Raw genomic sequence first — 11,122 nt, forward strand, 5'->3', positions numbered from 1 at the left:
CTATTCAAGCCATCCGTATTTTGGGAAGGGGAATCCGGAAATAATAGCCCGGACCCAACCGCACCGCCCGACACCGAACATTCTGACACAACGGGAGGCTCTGCCAACGAAATAACACCCTCATTCCACGTATTAATGGTAGTCATTGCCCTGTGGACAGAACCATTCCTAGCCTACCTAACCAGGTAGGAACTTCCCGAGGACCAAAACGAGGCACGCTGCATAGTGCGGCCATCTAAAGCCTATAAAGTCCATGAAGGAGAGCTTTATAAGAAAAGCACCACCGGAGTCCTTCAAAGGTGTATCTCCAAAGAGGAAGGGCGGAATATCCTGGCTGAGATCCATGCCCGACTCGGCGGGCACCGCACTGCAGCCCGGGCCCTTGTAAGCAAGGCCTTTCGTACAGGATTTTATTGGCCAACGGCCCGGGCAGATGCTCAGGACTTAGTCCAACGATGTGTTGGTTGCCAGCTCTTTGCTAACCAAAGCCATATGCCACCCACCGCCCTCCAAACTATACCCATCACCTGGCCCTTCGTGGTATGGGGGCTTGACATGGTTGGGCCCCTTAAAGGAGGAACCCACAAGCAAAAATACCTACTGGTCATGGTGGACAAATTCACCAAATGGATAGAGGCCAAGCCTGTTAAGACGGCCGAATCCGGACCGGTGATAGACTTCATATCAGGGGTCGTACACCGTTATGGCGTCCCCATAGCATCTTCACTGATAACGGCACGAACTTTATGGCCGACAAGGTCAAACTCTGGTGCAAAAACATGGGCATCAAGCTCGACTACGCTTCAGTCTATCACCCACAAACTAACGGTCAAGTCGAGCGAGCAAATGGTCTAATCATGAGCGGCATCAAACCCAGATTAGTGCGGTCCCTCAAGGAATCTAACACGCACTGGGTAGAGGATCTCAACTCCGTACTCTGGGGGCTGCGGACCACGCCGAATCGCACCACTAGATTCACACCATTTTTTATGGTATACGGCGCAGAGGCAGTTCTGCCCTGCGACATAATTCATGACACACCTCACGTTCGCATGTACGAAGAAAGAGAAGCCGAACTCGATTAGCAGGACAGTTTGGACGCCTTGGAGGAGGAGCGTGACATGGAAAAAGCCCGTTCCGCATTCTATCAACAGCAAGCTCGAAGATATCAAAGGAGAGAAGTACGGGCCAAAACTTACAATGTTGGCGAGTTAGTTCTACGCCTGCCGGACAAGAAAAAGGACAAACTCAAGCCCAAATGGGAAGGTCCCTTCATCATTTACCAAATCCTGACTGGTGGAGCGTACCGTCTGCGAGATGCATCGGATAACCGACTCGAGCCGAACCCATGGAACGGAGCCCGTCTCCGAAGATTCTACGCCTAGCGCCGGACTCTGTGTTCGTCTCCTTCCTCTGTCTATTTTTTTTACACATTAGCTGTCTTATATTTCTCTCCCTCTCCCTCCTTTTTCGCTTACAGCCTTTAAGGGCTCATTCCCGCCTTGTTCGCAAACAATTGACGCGCTATCTGCGCTCATTATACCTGGGGGCTTCTTTAACAAAAGCTTGCTTATACGGGCCTCATGCCCAACACATGTGTCACACTTCCGCATGTACCTTTTATTCACCATTATATGCATCGATATGACTTAAGTTTTCGCCAAGCTGGGTTGCCTGGCTCCTGTGCTTACCCCTACGTTCCCGATTGTTTGGTAGGTGGTAAAGGGAGCACCTCTGCGATTGTTACTGCCGGGTCAGCCGGATGTGTACCTCAAAACTGGGTGAAGCCGAAAGGTAGCGTTCTTAAGGGAATATTCGGTCGGTGAACTAAAGATGATTTCTCACTCGTTTATTTATCTACCCCCAGATGTTTTTCTGCTTTTTTTGCAGTCCGGACATGCACTTTGTGGCATGCCTCCCAGGGAAAGGAACCCTTAACGGAACTATTCTCCCTGGAAGATGTTTCTTACTAACCATGTAATATAACATAACTAGTTGGGCACTTGTCTGTTCAAGCACTAATGACCCCTACGCCTGGTCTCCATGCATGCCCCGGTTCTTGCATAACCGAGAGGATATTCGAACACAGTCCAGACTATCGGGTCCCGAGGTTGAAGCGAAAAGGTCCGCCATGACAAACGATCTACAATCCGGCTAGAAGGCTTTTTACATGTCATCTTAAATTACATAGTCAATTTGACTGGGTATATTCCTCTTCAATACCATCCAGCAGGCTGTCTAGTTTATAGTCCTATTGGGAATATTTCGCGGCCAATTCTACCTGGCCGTACACTAAACTAACAGGGATCTCCTTCCCATCGGGCCCCACAGGTCCGACCTCGGCCATGTGGTTTGGGTGAGCCTTCGTGTACCGCGTCTTCACCATCGCCCAGGCCTCCCTAGCGCCTTGACGGTAGGCCGATATCTTCCATAATCAAAAGCACCGCCGTGCTCCCTTCAGCTTCTCTGCAAGCTCTCCAAGGCCTTCGGGCATGGAGACGGATGGCCACAAGGCCTGGGCGACGCCCTGCATTACCTGCGGAACTCGTTCGTGCAGTTGTAAGAGCTCGGGAAGAAGGTCACCCGTAGAGCCGGGCATTTCCTCTGCAGGCCGACCTGTCAGCATACCTACAGACATAACTCTGTCAATCGACTTCCTCGCCGAACTCTTTTTTCGAAGTTCGTTCCGCACTTACTAAAAATGTCGCGTCGAAGCCGCCGATTCTCCTTCACGGAGTCGGGCAGCTGGGCACGAACATCCTTTAGTTCCTCGCCCATCTGGGTGTTGGCATCTTGGAGATTATTCTTCTCTTGCGTCACCCTCGTAAGCACGCTCTCACCAGCCTTTAACCAGCGCAAGAGTTGTTGCTTGTCTGGATCCACCCCGGCACCATCTGCAATGTTATTGTCAGATTTGCACACATGCCGCACTTCACAACATACTTATCTTTCGAAGCATATATTACCAGAGGGGGTCTCCTTGGCCTCCCCTGTCATGGCTAGTGCGGCCTCAAGTTGGGCTTTGCACTCTTCCAGCTCCTGGGACAGTTGGGTATTCTTTTCTGTAAGGTCCTACATAACAAATGATCCTTAAATCAGTTATTCTAACTGTTTCAAGTCTCGGGGGCTACCAACATATGCAACCATCAAATTTTCTCACCCGTATGTCTTTTACATACTGCTCCGTGGCTCTGGCTAGACCATTTTGAGCGGCACGGAGGTACGCATCTCCCGAATTGAAGGCATCCAATGCCTCTTTGGAGAAACAAGCGTCACGAAGAACTGTTCGGCGACGCCTGTGGTTCATGGCACTCTCCACCTCGGAATTGGTGGCAGACAGCCCGTCCGCATCCTCTGTCGGGGGAGCGTCCGGTGCGCGCCTCGCATTCGCCTCTGCTTCAGGACCCGGCCTTGGAGCCTGGCTGGTGGAGGCGCGATTGGAAACCTCTCCAGATATAGTCCGGCGAGCGCTCTTTTTCCTGAAGAGAGAGCGAGCGTTAGTATGCCTTGAGGGAATAAAACCTGGGAATAAAATGGCACGCCATACCGTTGCGCCGGCGTCTCAATCCAAACCGCACTTCTTTTCAGCCTGCTGGGCCTCGCTACCCCTTGTTGGTTAGCCACCGCAGGCCCAGCCCTCTGCCTCAAGGACTTCCCCTGTGAAAACGCCATTGTTATATGGTGATCAAAAATAAGCACGGATGGATCATCTTAAAAGTACTGGGACTTCGGTCTCGTTTACTTGTGAGGCTGGAAGTAGTCCGGGATAATCGGCTGTAATGGCCACCAAGGTGTTGTCCTTGCTCAATTGATGAAACACTCCATCGATCAGCTCCATAGATAAGTCTGGGTCCTCTTGGGAGTCCGGATCTAAGGACCGTTCTGGGTCCTCGGGTTGTGGAGGAGGGATGTTTATCTCCTTTACAGCCTGGCGTAGCTCCTACGTTGAAATTGCTAGACTGAATACTTAACTATGGGAATATGAAACAGATGGGCGCGTGAAAGTGTCCACTTACCCAGCTTGGAGGATTGTACATAGAAAATCCGCCCCGTGAGTTGATGCGGAGCAATTCCTCCTCTTCTCCCTTGTACAAAGCGGACAAGATCTTTATTAGAGCGGCAACCGATTCCGGCCCCTTATGGCCGCACCGGGTGGCGTCGTCCTCCCCGTTAAAATCCCACATAGAGTGGCCTCTATACTGCAGCAGCTGCACCCCCCGCATGATGCATGTAGCCACGACCTTGATCATGGTCAGTACAGAATGAGCTAACAACCTTATCCGGCTCATCAGGTAAAGGACGTCCTTGTCATTTTCCTTCTGAGGGCTCCGTGGACGCCAGCTTAGGCGCTTCCTCAAAGGAGCATTATCGAACTCAGGGAGGCCGATCTGAACAGGGTCCGGCAGCGGGACATCTTCTATATAAAACGATTCTGAAGGCCAGTCTTCAGACGCCTTCTTTGGGGTTCCGCATAGATATCCGGTCCCGGCGATGCGCCATAGCTCGGCTCCGCCCACTTGATATATCAACCCCTCCTGAGAACGGGGCACAAGGCAAAATAGTTTCTTCCATAGTGCGAAATGGGCCTCGATGCCCAAAAACAGCTCGCAAAGGGCTACGAAGCCCGCAATATGCAATATGGAGGCAGGTGTAAGGTTGTGCAACTGGAGGCCGTAGAACTCCAGGAACCCTCGGAGAAACAGATGAATTGGAAATCTGAGCCCTTTTATCAAGTAAGGGACAAGGCATACCCGCTCTCCTTTGGAGGGATTGGGGACGCTCTCCGCTTGCTCTCCACCATTATAGGTGGCAAGCCCGGCTCGAACCAGGACCATGTAGGCTGGGGGGAAAAACCCCTTGGCTTGGAGCGCCACTAGCTCGCTGTGCGGGATGGAACATCTATCCCAATCTCCAGGCTGAGGGCTGGGGGGCGAGAGGAGGAGCTGCTCGACTGGCCATGATGGAATGGATCTCTGTCGAATGCGCTCTGATTAATGCTCGCGGAGGGAAGATGGTGTTATTCGGATCTAAATCCCCGTCTCCTTTATAGGCGGCTCATTTGCACAGCTAGGGGGGGTAAATGAAAAAACACCCTGGCTTTTCGCATTCATTTGACACATGGAAGATGGCCATTATTGGGCGCAGAAGCCAAGGAGCGCAACATTCACCAGAAGTCGGACACTATTCAACAAGCATATGGAATTTGGAGAAGAACCCGCCTTGCAATGCCGAAGACAAATATGCGTGTTGGACTCATCGTCATTGAAGCCTGGTTCGGGGGCTACTGAGGGAGTCCCGGATTAGGGGGTGTTCGGATAGCCGAACTATGACCTTCGACCGGACTCCTGGACTATGAAGATACAAGATTGAAGACTTCGTCCCGTGTCAGGATGGGACTTTCCTTGGCGTGGAAGGCAAGCTTGGCGATACGGATATGTAGATCTCCTCCCATTGTAACCGACTCTGTGTAACCCTAGCCCTCTCCGGTGTCTATATAAACCGGAGGGTTTTAGTCCGTAGGAGGAACAACAATCATACCATAGGCTAGCTTCTAGGGTTTAGCCTCTCTGATCTCGTGGTAGATCTACTCTTGTACTACCCATATCATCAATATTAATCAAGCAGGAGTAGGGTTTTACCTCCATCGAGAGGGCCCAAACCTGGATAAAAACATCGTGTCCCTTGTCTCCTGTTACCATCCGCCTAGACGCATAGTTCGGGACCCCCTACCCGAGATCCGCCGGTTTTGACACCGACAGTTGGGATTAGTGGAACTGTCCTAATGTGAATGGACGGGACGACTAGGAGCGAATCGCCGTAGTATTAAAGGACGTGCGGGAAAGAGTAGGAGCGAACTGCCAGCGTGCGAACGGCAGGGTAGTGGCTTTCCATTCTCCCATGATACGGGCTTCCGAGAGCCCTTGGATCTGAGATCAAACGGTTGCATGGTCTGATTCTAGACCTATGGGTGAATATCCTATCCTGGAGGGTTATTCTTAAAATTTTCAGCAACTTAGCATGCGACCGTTTGATCTCAGATCCAAGGGCTGCCAGCAGCCCGTATCATGGTCGCGCCTACCATGACCGTCGCGTCGCTGGCGTGGTCGCGCCTTTGGAGATTTAACACGGTGTGTTAGGCTATCTGATGTTGGCATGTCATACATAGTCATCACTTAGTCACTCATACTACAACAAGGTTGGCTATAAGGTTGCCTATAAGTATATATTTTTTACTCCTCTCTATCTCTTTCTTCGTACTCCCTCCGTCCCATAATATAAGAACGTTTTTGACACTAGCTAGTGTACTGACAAAAACGTCCTTATATAATGGGACACAGGGAGTTATAGTATTCATTGCATTTGCCAAGGAGTGACCTCTTCCAATGAAATGGTGTTGCTAAGTTTGCTTCATTTAATTAGCTATAGACTCAAAATTGTCTTTTCACCTAGGTACACGTGCTTAGCACCATTTCTTCCTTGGGTCACCAAACTAGTCTCTCTCTTCTTGATTAACTTGCCACATCAGACTTTATGCCTATGTGGCAAGCTTAAGCACCTGTAGGAGCAAGTAAGTACAATAGTGCGCTTTACATGGCATTTTCGCATATGTGGAGGAAAGAGAGGCAAGGAAAAAGTGGAGAAGTGGGCTCTCATGCAAGAGCCAGCCTCTACTACTACATGGTGGAGCATTGGGAGAGGAACCTGTATGGAGGTGGTCAGGAATCGGCAGACTCACGCCGGTCGTAGCGCTGTAGTTAAAATGATAATGGCAAGTCAAATCACGGGGCCCCACCTGTCCAACAGTAACTCGCTGTCAAATCACACAGCCCTACGTTTCTAGCAGCCTACTCCCTCATCTTCTCGTGTCTCTGTCGAACCGACTAGGCAGAACTGCCCCGCCTACCGTGCAGGAAAAGCCCCGCCCTCGACTTTTAAATACAACTACTCCCTCCGTCGGATGCATTTGGTTGAAGGTATCGTATGAATGGATTGGGACCACTCAATTTTTTTGGGATTGAACCATTCAATTCATGTGTTTGGCTGAATATAAGAGATGAGCTAATTATTTAAGACGGGACCACCAGTCATGCTCACATAGTCATGCATGCAAAGGGTGGCCATTTGATTCGACCGATTTGGTTGGGTGGAATGGTTCAGCATCTTCAAGGCATATTCTCTTTTTTTGACTCGAACCATTCATGTGCTTTATAACCAAACATGTCTATTATATGAACGATCCCAACCCATTCATGACCACCCTTGCAACCAAACGCACGTCATCTTACGAAAACCAAATAATCCCACAATACTAAGGCACGGTGCATTAACTTCTACCTCGTTTCTTGTTTCTTCACATATCAACCAATAAGAATCCAATGATATACTTTTTGTGACATAGGAACTCATATTTAGTTAGTCAAATGGATGACCTAGAACTACTTGCAGGCCCTATAAACCGAGACGCCTACAAATAAAAAACCGAGACGGAGAGGGTAGTTCAGCATGTATCTTTTTATATCAATGTAGTCGGGATTCACCAAGGAGCAAAACCAAGTGGTAGGCTGCTCCTGTCATGTTGGCGTAGCAACTCAAGCAGGGTCAGTCCGCACACGAAATCGCGACACACTTAACGGGACCCCTTTGGCAGACATGTGGCTCATCCACCATCTTGTTCCACGTGCGATGCACCAAATTACATTTCGGAGCAGCGGTTGGAATTGGAGGCACCCCGGTCGTAGCGCCGCAGTAGTAGAAAATGAGCGATGAGGTGTCAAATCACAAAGCCCCACCTTTCCCGCATTAACCTGGACGGACGAAGCAACCATCATTTCACTCTAGCACGCAAGAGCATAAAGAAAAGAGAAAACAATGATGTGTGCGGCAGCTACCTAGGGCACCCTAGGGTAGGGGTCTCCACTACAAATCCTTTTTTTAAAGCGCCTCCACTACAAATCGGCTTCTCCCTTGTCCTCTTGAAGAAAACCGATGATGAGTGCGGCGGTAGGGTTTGTAGGAGTACTACGGCGTGCGGGGCGCGTCGTAGTAAACGGGTTCGAGTCGACGCCTTAAATATGTGTGGGTCACTTGGTTTTATGGGAACGAGGCAGCATTTTGGGTTCGGGGACCAGTGGAGATATAGCACGTACAAAAAATTGTGGACGTAGGTTCTACCGAAAGGCAATGATGCATGGGCCCTGCATTTTGATATACCCGGGGCCGCGTGAAATTTGCTACTCTACTCAAAACTAGTAAGGTACACATGTATTGAACGCATGAGATTTTGAAACCAAATTATGAATAAATACACACTATAGCATGTAAAGCTTTGAGTCATATATGCATGATGTAGATGTTCATTTAGTTCGTATAGTTCATCTCATTCAAAATCAATTAGTTTTATAAAAATGTTAAGATTCATGGGGTTGTGCATTGTAAATCATAAAGTAAAAAACAAATAATGGCAATCATTTAGAAAAAAATAATCAATTATGATACAGAAGATTCTAGAACAAAGGAGAAGTGCTTGTGTTTTGAGGTTTGTGCATTATGCTGAAGTTCAACCATGGAGTCTTCTAAATTGTACATGTGGCAGATCTGGTGGAATGTTGATGATATCCAGCGGCCAGTAGTGCTCGGATTTGCCCATCTCTGCACTGTCGGGTTAACTTCATCCAGCGACCATCTTTCAAAGTTATTGGCACACTATATAGTTCTTGTGCCATAGTTACATGTTTTGGAAAAAAGCTACTAGTGGGTTGTACTATCTATTTAGGAATAGAAGATGCATACGTGGAAGTTGTAGGGAAAGAGATGACATGGAGCATCTCAATTCCTATGAGTAGGGATTGGAAAAGAGATGTCATTTGGTTCACATCATAGGAACTTTTCTATTGAATCTAGAGATGACATGTATCTCAATTCCTATGAGGAGGGATTAGTAAAGAGATGTAATTTGGTTCATATCATAGGAACTTTTCTATTGAATATATGCTAATGTTTATTTTCCTTTGAAATTAAGGGAGTATAGGAATCCATTCATATGAACCAATTGGCTCTCAAGCTATAGAAATGATATCATGTTTATTTCCTTTGAAATGTAGAGTATATGAATCTATTCCTATGAACCAATTGGCTCTAAAGGAAAAAAAATCCTATAAAAATCATATCATATAGAGTTCCTATGATATTCCTCGACACTAAAGGATGGTTGAAATTGCTGTGGGTGATACGATGGTCTTTCTTTGTAGACTCCTCACCCATCTTTATAGTTACCTATCGAAGATGAATGAAATGATATATACAGGGTATTCTACATGTGCAATTTGGTACACGAAAACTCAGTAAAAGTTTGCGAGGTTCTAATTTTCAATAAAGCTATATGCACTGCATTTCTGAACGGAGGGAGCATACAGCAGTTGCTAACACTCACGTGGAAGATTTGTGTGTAGGAGGAGTGGCTGTTCTGTTAAATGACATGGCAAAACTTACACTGTCAGATGCCGATCTAACGGTTCTTACGGTGTTCGTCGGGAAAAGGCTTGTGGAGAACGTTTGTCGGATAATGATTTACGGACACATGCGTTGCATTGATACGTGCGCCCCTCTCTCTCATGCACACGCACCCTCATGAGTCACGACTCTCCCGAGTCCTCTCGCAGACTCGCACGTCGCACCCATCCTCTATCTGCAGGTAGACGTCACACACATATGTGCTCTTCACACCCTACCTTCAGAACTTCTAAAAAACAAAAGACGGCGCGCACATTTTATTTTAGCTCACACGTCACACACTTATACTATTACTCTTGCGGCGAACGTTCTTTGGGCATAGTATATATAGTACTCTCACGAAGAGAAGCGGTGCACGCACGCACTAGTTCTCTCACACCCACTCGCGGGTACACGTAGGAGTGCATTTTTTTGAAGCCGGTACAACAAAATCACTCCACTATATATAAAAGTAGGAGCCTTAGCGCTTTCTTTACTAGGGTTCCTCACGTTCACTCTCTCATGCTCTCTAGATCTAAGCAAGACATAGGTGGCCACACTCTCTCTCTCTCAGCTCACGGCTGGTCACAAATCCGGCCGGACAACCTCGACCGGGGCAGGGGGTGTAGGTGCATCGTTCACGCTGTCGTCGGTAGCAAGGGAGGAGACCAACGGCTGCCCGCGCATCCCAATCGGCGGCCGTGTCGTTCTCTCCGAGAGAGCACCGTCTCGGGAGGGCCTCCGACCCCTTCTTCCTCCCTGCGGTATTGTGGCCAAGATGTGGCCTCTCGACGCCGTCTTTGCCACATGCCGACGACCCTCAGGTATATATTCCTTCGAAACCTGCCTTGCTCTACTGCCCGAGCTCTTCCCCCTTCGTGTGGATCATTTTCTACTTCCGTCCGCTGTTACAAAGCCACCTACACTTCTACTATTATTAGAAGTAAAGCTAGTTCATACAGTGAACTCAAAGCGTTGGTTCAAACAGGGAAGAAAGTGGGAAAGCTGTAGCATGAATCTAGGACTTGGTTCTAAGAGGAAACAAGGGAAAGTAGTAATATGTGTCACTGTTTAAATAACCATATTTCGTATTTGTGCAAACAGGGATGTCTGTCTCCATATGGTTTCGGGATGTATGTCTCCGTATCATTTCTATCCGCGCAATCAAAAGCACACACCTCAGTTTTAGTACAACTGCGCAAAATGAGATGGCTATCCCTTGTTGTCGTCGTCTAACCTCCTGTCTTCAAGGTATCCCTACATTGGTAGTAACTAAGGTATAATGACCAACGCAATCTAAAAGAAGCTGATTCGTACATTTTACTTCCTGATTGCAGTGCAGGGACGAGCGAAAACAACCGCATCCTAGTCCGGAAAGCACTTTCTACCAGTTCATCCATGGACTGAGGACTAGATGGCACGGCTGCACAGCGGTTTTTTGGACAGGTGCATGGACAAGAGGCATTGTGGTCTGCTTATTTCTGCAAATAGCGGTGCTTAAATTTAGTGGAATGCACAAGCATTTCAGCTAGTCAGTAGACTGCATGCTTCAGTTCAGCATTCCAGCTGAGACCACAATTATAATTGGTTATTCTGGAATGAGAGAACCTAACCCTGGATGGCGGCAACAAGA

Source organism: Triticum aestivum, chromosome 6B, assembly GCF_018294505.1.
Source record: "Triticum aestivum cultivar Chinese Spring chromosome 6B, IWGSC CS RefSeq v2.1, whole genome shotgun sequence".
Taxonomy (NCBI): Eukaryota; Viridiplantae; Streptophyta; class Magnoliopsida; order Poales; family Poaceae; genus Triticum; species Triticum aestivum.